The sequence below is a fragment of the Syngnathus typhle genome, linkage group LG20 (genome assembly GCF_033458585.1).
Source record: "Syngnathus typhle isolate RoL2023-S1 ecotype Sweden linkage group LG20, RoL_Styp_1.0, whole genome shotgun sequence".
Classification (NCBI taxonomy): Eukaryota; Metazoa; Chordata; class Actinopteri; order Syngnathiformes; family Syngnathidae; genus Syngnathus; species Syngnathus typhle.
Window position 1 is genome coordinate 9,028,288 of NC_083757.1, and position 13,190 is coordinate 9,041,477.

The following is a 13,190-nucleotide window of genomic DNA, read 5'->3' on the forward strand; positions in this document are numbered from 1 at the left end:
AGTCAAACAAAGGTTCCTTTGTAAATACACATGAAAAAAAACAACTCACTCTTTGCAATGGTTCAAAGAAACTATGCAACGGATGGATCCTAAGGGCGGCTCGGTGGGGCACTGGGTAGCACGTCCGCCTCACAGTTAGGTGGGTGCTGGTTCGATTCCACCTCTGGCCCTACCTGTGTGGAGTTTCCTCCCTCAGCTTGCTCACCTCCAGCTGCAGACGGTCGTTGAGTAGGGGTGTAACGATACATCGATACACATCGATTAATCCATATAATGCTCTACGATTTATTGGCATCGATGCTAAAGGTAAACATCGATTTATATCGCCGTGTTTGACCCCGGACATTAGACGCGACTTTATTTTGAAATCCAGTTCATTGTTGCTTGCTTCCTCTTTCCGGGAGCAGGGAGCACAGGGCTCGAAGCTTATTTTTTGCCCAAGTTGCCCTCGGGCAAGTTGGAGAAAATTTTACTTGCCCGAAACAAAATTTTACTTGCCCGAATTTTTTTGGAGTGGATTTTTACTTGCCCGACACATTTTTGCAATAAAAAAGACAACACTATAAGTTTTGCCTTCATATGCCTTCGTATCCGCCAACCGGAAACAAGCTCTGCTGGTGCGCAGGCGCAGAAGAGCCAGGGACGGGTGAGAGAGCATGCATTTAATTACGAAGCGCTTTGCCGTTATCAATGTATTGCAGACTTACACGAGAAACTAACCGCTCCCTAGAAAACAAAATGTCGGACCAGAAGCGGCAGAAGTTGCGAGAAATTATGCACAAAATCGTCTTTTTACAGCTTGAAAACATGGTATTATGGCAGGGCAAGCTCGGGCAAGTGAGGAAAAAATTCTACTTGCCCGTCTGCCATCGCTACTTGCCCCGGGCAATCGGGCAATCGTTAGTTTCGAGCCCTGCACGAAGAAAGAATCCGATCTGGCGAAAGCCCGTGCGGCTCTGGACTCAGAGGCCACAGAGCGTGAACGTCTGCAGGTGAAGTTGTCCAAGCTGAAGATTGATTTTGACGAGCTGGAAGCAAGGTGAGGCCCGCCCGGCCATTTTATCAAAAATATGCCAACAACAAAATGGATAGTGGATATTAGTGCTGACACAATTGCTTTGCTGCTGGGGCCACACCCCAAGGAAAATCCTCCTCGTGACTAATTGCAGCTCAATTGGACTTTCAGTTAACCATCCCATATGTGGGACTCACGAGGGGATCACCGGTGTTTGAGTGATGTTCCAGTTATTTATTTTCTTTCTGTGTGTTCGCAATTGTCATGGTGATAATACTAGCCAACTTACATTGGCTCCCGGTCCATTTAAGATGTGACTTCAAGGTTCTTCTACTAACCTATAAATCGCTGCATGGCTTAGCGCCTTCATATCTCGTCGACCTAGTTGTTTCTTATGTTCCGTCTCGTAACCTTCGTTCGCAAAACGCTACCCTTTTAGCGACACCGAGGGCCAAGAAAATGTCTGCAGGCTCTAGAGCATTTTCTATTCGGGCTCCAGAGCTTTGGAATGCCCTACCAATGGATATTAGGACTGCTACCTCAGTAGAAACATTTAAGACACGTTTAAAGACACATTTCTATGACATGGCCTTTAACTAACCTGTAGTGGCCGATTCGGCTGGAGTTTGTTTTCTCTCCCTCTCCACCCCCTCCCTCCCCCCTCCCCGGCCGGGGAGGTGGTTAGGTGGCACCCATGCTGACAGCGGCTATCTGGATTCTCGTGGGCCAATTCAGGATGGGGGAACTGCAGCTCAACCTCCTCGAAGACACTGCCAGGACAATTGAGGGCTCCTTCGGCAGCCCTCTGCTATGACATGGACATCCACTTTTTATTTAATTGATTTTCATGTTGTATCATTTGTGCCCTCTCTGCATCCATTTCAACCTGGTGATCCTGAAAGGGGGATCCTTCCATCTGTGGTCCCTTCTCAAGGTTTCTCATTTTCCCCTGGTAGGGGTTTTTAAGTTTTTCCTTGCCCTTTTGGGAGCTTAAGATCAGGGGATGCTTTGAGAATAATTGTCAATTTCTGTCTATGTGAAGCCCTTTGAGACTGCTTGTGATTTAGGGCTATACAAATAAACTTGACTTGACTTGATTGTTCTGGTGTTTTTTTAACTCGGCTGTATGTATTTGTTTGTTCACGCTGATTTCTCCGACTGCCCGAAATTTTCCATATTCTCAGTTTATGTGTATATCTGTCATCACAGGGACACGAAGAAAGAATCCAATCTGGCGAAAGCCCGTGCGGCTCTGGACTCAGAGGCCACAGAGCGTGAACGTCTGCAGGTGAAGTTGTCCAAGCTGAAGATTGATTTTGACGAGCTGGAAGCAAGGTGAGGCCCGCCCGGCCATTTTATCAAAAATATGCCAACAACAAAATGGATAGTGGATATTAGTGCTGACATAATTGCTTTGCTGCTGGGGCCACACCCCAAGGAAAATCCTCCTCGTGACTAATTGCAGCTCAATTGGACTTTCAGTTAACCATCCCATAGTCGCACATCAATATAAATAGCGCATTTGACTGCGTCGAGGGTTTAATACTGTTTTTGCTCAGGAAGTCGCATCACATTCAAATCCTTAAAGATGAGCTGGAGTTTGAAAAGAAGCTGCATTCCGCGGTCGGTAATTACCATCACTATCGCTTATTTAATTAATGAAAATAAAGCTGAGTCATTCTCACGTCTCACGTAGGACTTGCGCATGGTCCAAAGCCAGCACGAGTCTCGCATGGTGGAGTTGGAAGCCGGCCAAAAAGTGAAAGATCTGGAGGAGGCTCTGTCTACAGAGAGGGAGCGGACCCAGAACAAGGAGGAGAGGTCTTTTTACAGCTTTAGAACATACCACAACGTTTCCTCTCCTCTCATAGCAATTAATGTCTCCACGTTTGTCCCCAGGGTACGCCAAACCATGTCGGCCAGCAAAAAGAGGAAACGTCCGAAGGACAGCGAGGGTTTGAGCTCGGGCGGATGCAATGTGCCTCGTCCTAAAATCGCCCAGCAGGTCACTGTGGATGAGCATCAGGTCACTGTGGATGAGCAGCAGGTCACTCTGGATGAGGTGGACTCGTACGGCAAATATGTCAGACTCCGCAATACAGTTGATGAGGTCAGTGGATGTGTCACAGGGGAACATCTTACGAAATTTGCACATTTTCCAGTAACGACTAACCTGTTGAGATCAATTTCAACTATTAGGATCAGAATTTGGGGAACTGGCAGGTGAAGCTCCAGATTGGATCTTCTGCTCCCATCGTATTCAAGTTTGCCGCAGAATTCATCCTGAAGGCCCACGAGAGTGTCACGGTAATCAATCTTATCTGGAAGATCTCGGATACAAGGTGCTCAATATTTCAATGACCTTTACATGCATCAGATCTGGGCGGCTGACGCTGGCCGAAACCACAATCCTCCCTCTGATCTAGTCTGGGAGACACAGTCCAACTGGGGACCCGTAGGCCAGGTCCACTTTACCTTGATCAACGCCAACGGAGAGGTGACACATCTTTCAATTGACAAGAAGCAATATTTCTCTTTTGACGTCCGTTTTTCTTCCAGGAAATAAGGATGAGCAAAGCCACTGGCGCACGTTTGGAAGATGATGATGGAAATTCCACTTCCACCGTGGGATAGAGGAAATGGAATTTCGGTTTCTTGTGTGTCTTGACATATGAAGGGATTGACAATAAAGCAGACTTTGACTTTTGACATGGTCACATTATAAAAATATTGTATAATGTTAGGTCTAAATACCATCAGACATTTAACCACACGCTGGAAGGAAGAGGAGAAAAGAACCAGAACAGGTTTACTCGCGAGGAGAACGATAGAGAGAGGAAACTCGGTTACAATCTCCATCAATTCTGAGTTCTCCCTCCACGTGCTCCTCTATTTAATGTTTTGGTTTCCCTGGTTACAGAGGCGTTGCTACACTAAAGGGAGGGGAGATTGTGTCTGTAGCAACGCTGATTAGCAAAAGAATGTAGTGTGGTGTGAATTAGCACTTCATTGTCGGCCCGTGACCCCCGCAGAGTTTGCCCATCTGTTCTCCTCCAGTTGTTGGCCGAGTCGTCCCCGAGCGAGATCAGATAACTCCTGTGGAACAATGCAACTAAACCTTGGCTAGACTTTATCTACTTAGTAAATTAACACGCAATAAGAATGAGTGACTTGTCCTAAACACTTTAACAAACATTGAGTAAATATGGGATAACTTGTAACCATCTATGAACCAAACCTACAGTTAACTAAAAGGAATGAAGTTTCTTTCAACCAAATAAGAACATTTCGCCTATGCAAATAAGCTCTGCTCATTGTTAGTGAAGGCCTCTTACAGAAACAAAAACACACAGGTAACATAAGGACAGGAAGGATAAAATCCACAGGGATCAAAAGGAATCCCTGTCACTAAAGAGAAAAACCTAGATGAAAGTAAAGCCATAAACTAATAAATGACAAGGCTTTACTTAAATTATTCCAACATTTCCCTCCTGTTTATCACATATTTGCTCAATATTTACATCACCAAAAACAACCACTTCTCTCGATTTTCGGTTGTCGGATCACAAGTATGGCACAAATAAGTTTACACCAAAAAAAGATAAATGCTGCGATATTATCATTCGGAAACACACAGATCTGGGGAAAAGTCTGTGAACTCAAGTGCAAAAAATGCATCATCATCATCGTTATCATCAACATGCTGGCGTTCAGACATTAGGCATACCCGGGCCATCTCGTCGTCCATGGGCGAGATTGCTGTATTGATAAGACGATTAAACAGAGCACGGAGACATGGAATACAACAACATCCACACAAGGTGAGTATAGCAGTAATTGAGGACACAAGGGCTTTATACTTCCCAAAAGCAGTCATCCACTTGTTGTGCTCTTTCATCCTCGTGTTGAGGGATTGCAAGTTTGCAATCATCTTCGTCAGGCTCCCATCAGGGGCGGTGTCATTCTGGATGAAGGTGCAGCATTGTTCCCTGAACATTGCGCAGACCCTTCCTTTCCCAGACAACAACATAACAAGAGCATTGCGGTTCTGGATTGACATTAGGGAAGGCATGGCTAGCTGTTCGTGCACTGCCTCAAGTCCCGCTTGTGTCCGTTTGCCCAATTTCTGCATGTTGCAATGGATGTAATTTATCCTGTCAACGTTCTTGTTCATCGTCCACCAGCAGCAAATGGAGGACTCCCATCCTGCTTCAATTTGGTCAATTAATTCTTATTAATCAGGAACTCCTCTGGGGATTTTAATTGCATCAATTTCAGTCAGATCATCGTCGCCTCTCAAATTTAAAGACATTATATTTTTGTTTTTTTCCAGCTTTTTCCCAGATCTTGGCATGTCAATACATATACAATTTTGGTTGACTACTTTCTCTAAAAACAATGGTTTCTTTTCTTTTTCTTCCATTCAACGGATATTATATAGAACACTCTGTCGCACATTTCACAATCAGTAAACAAACTATCCACATTCATTTTCAAGATATTGATTCCATTCTTCATTCATTCATCTACAGCAGTTGTTGACAAACTATTTTTTCTTTACATAACGTTTTTGCCACTGTTAAGGCATTCAGTGTATATTTTGAAGCCAATTCAATCCATTTTTAGAATGCATCTATTATGACCAGGCACTATAACCCTGTGGATTGCGCTAAGCACATGTTAAACCAGCTCTTCAAAAAAATTTTTTATAACTGTTTAACTGTTTTGAATATGAATCAAATATGAATCAAATTCACATGATGTATAAAGCTGACTGAACTGCCCCATTATCCCTCCTCTTGAGCCATGCGACACACAACCATGGCTCAATATTGCTGTCAGGTTTATTTCAATGACTGAATAGCTATTAAGAGAAGAGCAACAGCAAACAAACCACAAGTGAGACAGAATATTAAGTCTTTTCTCGCGAGGAGTGCAGTACAGATAGCTTAATACAATCTCTACACACACTAAATATCTGTAGGCACTCCCGCTCTTTTTATTTGGATTTGCCCTACCCACAGTGTGAGACAAGCCCCTAAAGAAAGGAGGGGGAAAGCATGTGGGCTTTGCCTCGTAAGGAAAAATCACTAGGTGTTTACATACTAATAAAGACATCTGGGAAGAGGAGTTTGAGTGGACTGGATACAGAAGAGAAAACCTTTGACCTCAAGTAAAAACATAGCAAGGGAAGTTTTACGACATTGTGTAGGATGCAACAAACTAAGTTATTTATTACTGGTTATATACATTCCAACCTAATCCTACGATCAAGATAGTTAGGAAACCCTGACTTTAATGGTCACTTGGAGGTTCATCTGGGGTGCAAGACAGCAATGAGGCATGTTGTCTAACAAAGTGGTCTTTTGTTAGAAAGGAACTGTCCTTCCGTGGTACATCATAAAAACAGCAAGGCCAAACAGCAAGCATATAATGCAGTAATATTGCGGTAAGGCATTGATTAGAGAACGCATGATAACATATATATACATTTTTCTAACAATTCCCTCCTGTTTATCATAAGTTCTCAGAGACCATCTTATCACCTAAAAGCGGCCATTTCAAAAAAGATTTTCAGCCGTAAGAACACAATTCATAAGAACAAATTTACACCCGGGAGGAGATTGAGCCTTAATAATCAATGTCAGAGTCGGGAAACAAACCGGACAGGTTTACCAGAGGAGCCTCAAAGATGGAGCCATCGCTAGAGCGACAACCCTCGTCAGTCGCAAAGTCGTCCCCTTGGAGCAACGAAAAAGTCTCAGCTGCTGGAGAGATAGCAGTTGTAATTAACCTGTTAATTAGAGACCGGAGACACGGAATACAACATCATCCACACAAGGTCAAAACAGCAGAAAAAACGGCAAGGGAGACTAGGACCGAGGAAACCAGGGTACGGTACTGTCTGAACACGTTTAGCCAGTCGTTCCAAACCTCCGTGTTCACTCCACTGCGTTCCTTCATTTTCCCATTCAAGGTCCTCAGGCCCTCAAGGGCCTGGGACAGGCTTCCATCAGCGGCAGTATTATTTGGAATGAATGTGCAGCATTGCTCACCAAACATGGCGCAGACACCACCCTCTTTTGAGAGTAGCATATCAAGGGCCATTCGGTTCTGGAAAGCCATGAGGGAAGTCGCGGCCAGTTGGGAGTAGACCGCCCTGAAACCCGCCTCGGTCCAATTTCCAAGCCTCTGCACGTTGTAATGGATGTAGTTGATCCTGTCGACATTTTTGTTAAGAGTACACCACCAACACAGGGTGGATTCAAAACCAGCTGCTATCTGATTCACCAGCTTACACTTATCCGGTACTCCTCTGGGAACACCAATTGCATCAATTTCGGTCAGATCATCGTCGGCTGTCAAATTCAAAGATATTTTGGTTTTTACCAGCTTTTTCTTTTTTTCAGATCTTGGGATGTTGATACATATACAATTTAGCTTGACTACATTCTCTGAAAGCAATGGCTTCTTTTTTCTTTCTTCAATGGATATTACTATAAAGAATGCTCTGTCACACATTTCATAATCCAATATACGTGATAGATTTCACACAATCTTTGATCAATGGTGACGGTACAACATAAGGCAATGGTCACAAACCCATACATATGACATATTAAATTTTGTTTGTCTTTACAGCTTGTTTTGCCATTAGCAATCAATTGCTTCGTTTAGCAGTTTACTCTAATACTAGTTACCTGAAACAAATTATCCACATTCACTTTAGATATATTCATCCCATTCTTTAACATCTACAGCGGTTGTTGACAAAGTACACATATAAACATCATACTTTCATGGCAGTCCAGATCTGACACAGCAGATCATCCTGCAAAGGTCAAATCGATCTTTTAAATCGCTACAATGCAGCATAATTTTTTTTGGAGTGATCAATATAAGTTGTTCACTCATCTCTCCCCTACTCATTATGACTTAGTTCCCACAAATACCATATTGCTGAAGTTAACAAAGTGGCAACAAAGATAGCCACCTTACATGCAATAACGTCATTGTTCCATTTTCTTGTTCCCGGCATTTCTCCAAGAGGTAAGGCTCCCTTTGGGTCACTTTTTCCCGATTGAACGTTACCTCAAAAGAAACTACCCTTTTGTAATTTGCAAGGACCACCTCAACTGACCTTTCTGCTATTTTAATGGCAGTTGATGTAATTATCAATATTCAATGTGGCCCTTCCCCCGTGGAAGAACACCAGCGTTTTGTTTTCAATGCTCTTAATGAGAACGTGCTTTGTTCTTTTTGCCTTTAAAATATTAATTATAAATATAAAATGTAAATGCCAAATTTGAATCATCCTTAGTTTCCCACTTGGTTTTAAAACATGGTAATCTATATTGTCGCCCAAACAATTTTCCATACGGGGTTAACCCACAGTACTTGTAATATTTAGTACAGTTTGACCAGGTCTAAACATTTTGTCCATGATCTTCCATTTTTCCCATGCACATTTTCACACTTTATACCAGTTCTGTCACGAGAATTAATTTCCGAAATCCCATATCTCGGTATTATTTCTTTACATAACGTTTTTGCCACTGTTAAGGCATTCAGTGTTTTTGTTGAAGCCAATTCAAACCATTTTGAGAATGCATCTTTAATGACCAGGCAGTATAACCCTGTGGATTGCATGTTAAACAAGCTCTTCAAAAAAATTTTTTTTATAACTGTTTAACTGTTTTGAATATGAATCAAATTCACATGATGTATAAAGCTGACTGAACTGCCCCATTATCCCTCCTCTTGAGCCATGCGACACACAACCATGGCTCAATATTGCTGCCCGCTTGTATAGGTTTTTTGGAGGATAGGTCAGTCTTCTGGTCATTTATAGATGCCATTCTCTACTCTTGCCCCTCTCTTTGTCCATGATTGAATTTCAATCTATGGACTTTGTCGCTGCACATCTTTAAAAATGTTTCAGTAATTCAATCCGCTTCTTGTGTGTATAAAATTTGAAGCGTCTTTTGCACTGCAGCTATGCGGTTCCGTCCGCAAGCTTGTTACCTCTTGACACCTTATCAGTCTCGTGCGTGCCCTGCACACGTGCACATAGCTATTTGTCGTGGCAATTGGACTGCTTCCACAACTAGCTTAGTTGTAGTTTCTTGTAGTTTCTTTTCAATCAGTTTCTCATCGTTTATCACAAGAATCTTAGTAATTTGAACAAAAGTCAAAAAGTATGTTTTATTTTACTCAATTGTACGATTTAGAGAATCCATATGTAGTAAAGCGTTGTATTACTACATATGATTTCATCTTTATTTAATTTTGACACACCTTTCAAAATGCTTCTCAGTGTCCCAGTGCACACATGCTTTGTGTGTGTAACTGGTTGTCTCAACCCGTGTTCCACATCCTAATCTTTCCTTCCTCAAGGTGTCAAACCAATCCACTAATTGGAAAAGATAAAAATCAACAAATTAACCATCAGTAAATTAATATAATAGTTAATTGTTGTTGTTTCTTAACTGTAACTAACTCAATCACTCTCTTAACCTCAAATGTAAAAACTTGTGTAGTCCTTACACAACCAATCGACTATTTCTTCTAAATTTAGCTTTGAAATGTTGTTATTTAATCATTTTGCTTCATCCAATCCCAGAAAGCAAGTTCCTTCCATCTCTCAAATTTGGTTTCATCAGGGATAGGCATTAATGCAGTGTGGACCAGTTCCTGCCCACAAAAAATTGCTTGCCTTTCTTTTCTTCTTATTTTCTTTTCAAAATTGCTTTTGTTTTGCGGTGCAAATCAATTCTTTTGTGCACCTACATTAGCCAATTTCAACACATAACACTGACAGTACACAGACAACACAAAAACTTACAGCAGAGACACAGCTCACAAACGATACAAACAAACAACGCTGCGCAAACGTCATCCCCTGTTTTGACGTTTTGGTTATACTTTTGTTTTCCCATCAGTGCCTTTTATCCTTCATGCAAATATTGTCACATCTTCCATAAGCATCACTCTCTGAGAAAATCACACTGTCCTTGTTTCGCCTGCAGCCACAGCACCCCTCGTGCGAAGGGGGGGGGGGGCAGCATCAATGTTGATTGGTCACAGGCTGGCCATTTCCTGCAACAACCATGATGCCGGCCCACCGCCCACACGAGCATAGCAAAGGCCCACGCGGACAGCCCCGCGACAACGCGTGAGCGCAGGCACGCTTATCAGTTTCACCTTCTCAAAGGGCAGGCCAACTCTGCTGTTGCCCTCCCCTATCATGTTCACCTTCAACATCTTTCAGTCTTCTACACAACATTTGCTGTCTCATTCTCGTCCTATCAAGCCACCATTCTAGTCACTTTCTGCCACACACGTCTTATTTTCTCTACTGCCACACACTGCTCATCTTAGTTTCTCCAACAAACTTAAACACATCATCGTCCACTTCTCAATTTCCCTATTATTGCTCAACAGCCTCCAGAACATTCTCCATTACTGATTTCTTCCACAGAACACACATCTCACTCGCACTCATACACACACCCATTCATGAGGATCCTCCGCGCGCACACGCACACACACACCAGCACAAAAGGATGACGCACAACATATAAGAACACATAGAAGCACTAAGAACATCTTTTTGCTCGTATTACTTGTCTGATTTATTCTCTATTTCACTTTTAGAAACTACGTGTAATTCTTTTCTATTTATTTAGCAAATTTTAACTTCAATGTTTCTTTATCTTACTTTATCCTTTTAACATAAATATCTCCTTATCTTTAAGCTAATTTTCTCCTTAATTTTGGCAGCCAGGTTCCCACTTCATTACATGGAAACCTGATCTGATTTGATTTTGGCCTAGTCATAGTGTTTCTGTTAATTTATGCAGTCGCGTGCCATGTGACCGTTTTCCCCGCAACTCCAGCATTCTATTGGAGTTTGCACAACTCCTCTTCCTCGGCCTCTAAAGCCTTCTCTGTTGGGTATTGCTCGCCCTCTCTGGCCTTTCTGTCCTCTGCCTGCATTTTGGTAAAAAGTGTCACTATCCTGATCTACCAGAAAAGTGTGTTTTGAAGCTTTCATTTGTTTTCGTTTTTGTTTGTCTATTACTACTTTTTCCGCATGGAGAGCATGATTTATGTATTCCTCCCGCTATGATCTTTAGTTTTGAATTTGTAGCATGTGTTTTCTCTACGTGCTTCTCTACTTTCTCTAGACTTCTCCCTTCTTCTCTAACTCTGTAAATTTTGGTTTTCTCTTGCCTGCCTACTGTTAGGCCCAGTCTCATCATCTTCCTACCTGCAATACAGTGCTTTCTGAGCTCTCTCTCTTTCCCTCTCTTTCTCTCTCTCTCTTTCTCTCTCTCCCAAAACACTACATCATCAGATGCCTTCTTTAATTTCTTTAAGATTTATTTATGTTGTTTCGTTTATGGCACCTCTAAGTCCTAATAATTTGGTTGTCCCTCAAATTTATATTTTTTAACCCATTTATCGAAATCTTTTTTTTAATCGGTTGGGATCCTGCCTTTCAATTATTTTCCAATCTTTGCATTTTAGTTCATGTCGGGGTAGGGACTTTCGCTTACTATTTAAGAGGAGCGCTCAAATGAGATCACTCTCAGTCAAACCGTTCACAAGCATACCACGCGCGTTTTTTTTTAAGAACAGAGGAGTCTGCCCCTCCTGCTGCGGAATTTAACTAGCTTGAAAGCTAGGGGGCTCCACATCCGCCCCTGCGGAATTTAACTGTTTCTATTTAGTAGAATTAATATTCCTACTCACGGTCTGCTGATTCTCTTCCTCGGAAGATCTCGTCAACCCTCCCGGTGTCCAGCCGGACTGATCGAGACAGTCCCGTCAAAGGGCTTTTGTTTTACCTCGGCCGAGGATTGTCACCTGCGTCGAAGAGCCCGCTGGAACCGTTCAAGGCGTGTCGAGATCCCGGACGAGCCCCCAATTTCTGTCAGGTTTATTTCAATGACTGAATAGCTATTAAGAGAAGAGCAACAGCAAACAAACCACAAGTGAGACAGAATATTAAGTCTTTTCTCGCGAGGAGTGCAGTACAGATAGCTTAATACAATCTCTACACACACTAAATATCTGTAGGCACTCCCGCTCTTTTTATTTGGATTTGCCCTACCCACAGTGTGAGACAAGCCCCTAAAGAAAGGAGGGGGAAAGCATGTGGGCTTTGCCTCGTAAGGAAAAATCACTAGGTGTTTACATACTAATAAAGACATCTGGGAAGAGGAGTTTGAGTGGACTGGATACAGAAGAGAAAACCTTTGACCTCAAGTAAAAACATAGCAAGGGAAGTTTTACGACATTGTGTAGGATGCAACAAACTAAGTTATTTATTACTGGTTATATACATTCCAACCTAATCCTACGATCAAGATAGTTAGGAAACCCTGACTTTAATGGTCACTTGGAGGTTCATCTGGGGTGCAAGACAGCAATGAGGCATGTTGTCTAACAAAGTGGTCTTTTGTTAGAAAGGAACTGTCCTTCCGTGGTACATCATAAAAACAGCAAGGCCAAACAGCAAGCATATAATGCAGTAATATTGCGGTAAGGCATTGATTAGAGAACGCATGATAACATATATATACATTTTTCTAACAATTGCTGCCCACTTGTATAGGTTTTTTGGAGGATAGGTCAGTCTTCTGGTCATTTATAGATACCATTCTCCACTCTTGCTCCTCTTTTCGTCCATAATTGAATTTCAGTCGATGGATTTTGTTGCTGCACATCTTTAAAAATATTTTAGTAATTTAATCTGCTTCTTCTGTGTATAAATTTGAAGCGTCTTTTGCACTACAGCTATGCAGTTCCGTCTGCAAGCTTGTTACGTCTTGGCACCTTATCAGTCTCGTGTGTGCCCTGCACACGTGCATATAGCTATTTTCGTGGCAATTGGACTGCTACTAGCTTAGTTGTAGTTTCTTTTCAATCATTTTCTCATCGTTTATCACAAGAATCTTAGCAATTTGAATAAAAATCAAAATGTATGTTTTATGTAACTCAATAGTACGATTTAGGGAATCCATATGTAGTAAAGTGTTGTATTACTACATATGATTTCATCTCCATTCAATTTGACACACCTTCCAAAATGCTTCTCAGTGTCCCAGTGCACACATGTTTTGCGTGTGTAACTGGTTGTCTAAACCCGTGTTCCACATCCTAATCT

At 42.1% G+C, this 13,190-nt stretch overlaps 1 long non-coding RNA gene across 1 annotated transcript; it reads left to right on the plus strand.

Moving 5' to 3' along the window:
* The first annotated feature begins 3,209 nt into the window (after window positions 1–3,209).
* On the plus strand, window positions 3,210–5,061 carry LOC133144656 (uncharacterized). Its single transcript, XR_009710748.1, has 3 exons — window positions 3,210–3,322; window positions 3,393–3,512; window positions 3,575–5,061. It is a non-coding gene; the product is annotated as an uncharacterized LOC133144656 (long non-coding RNA).
* Window positions 5,062–13,190: the final 8,129 nt, after the last annotated feature.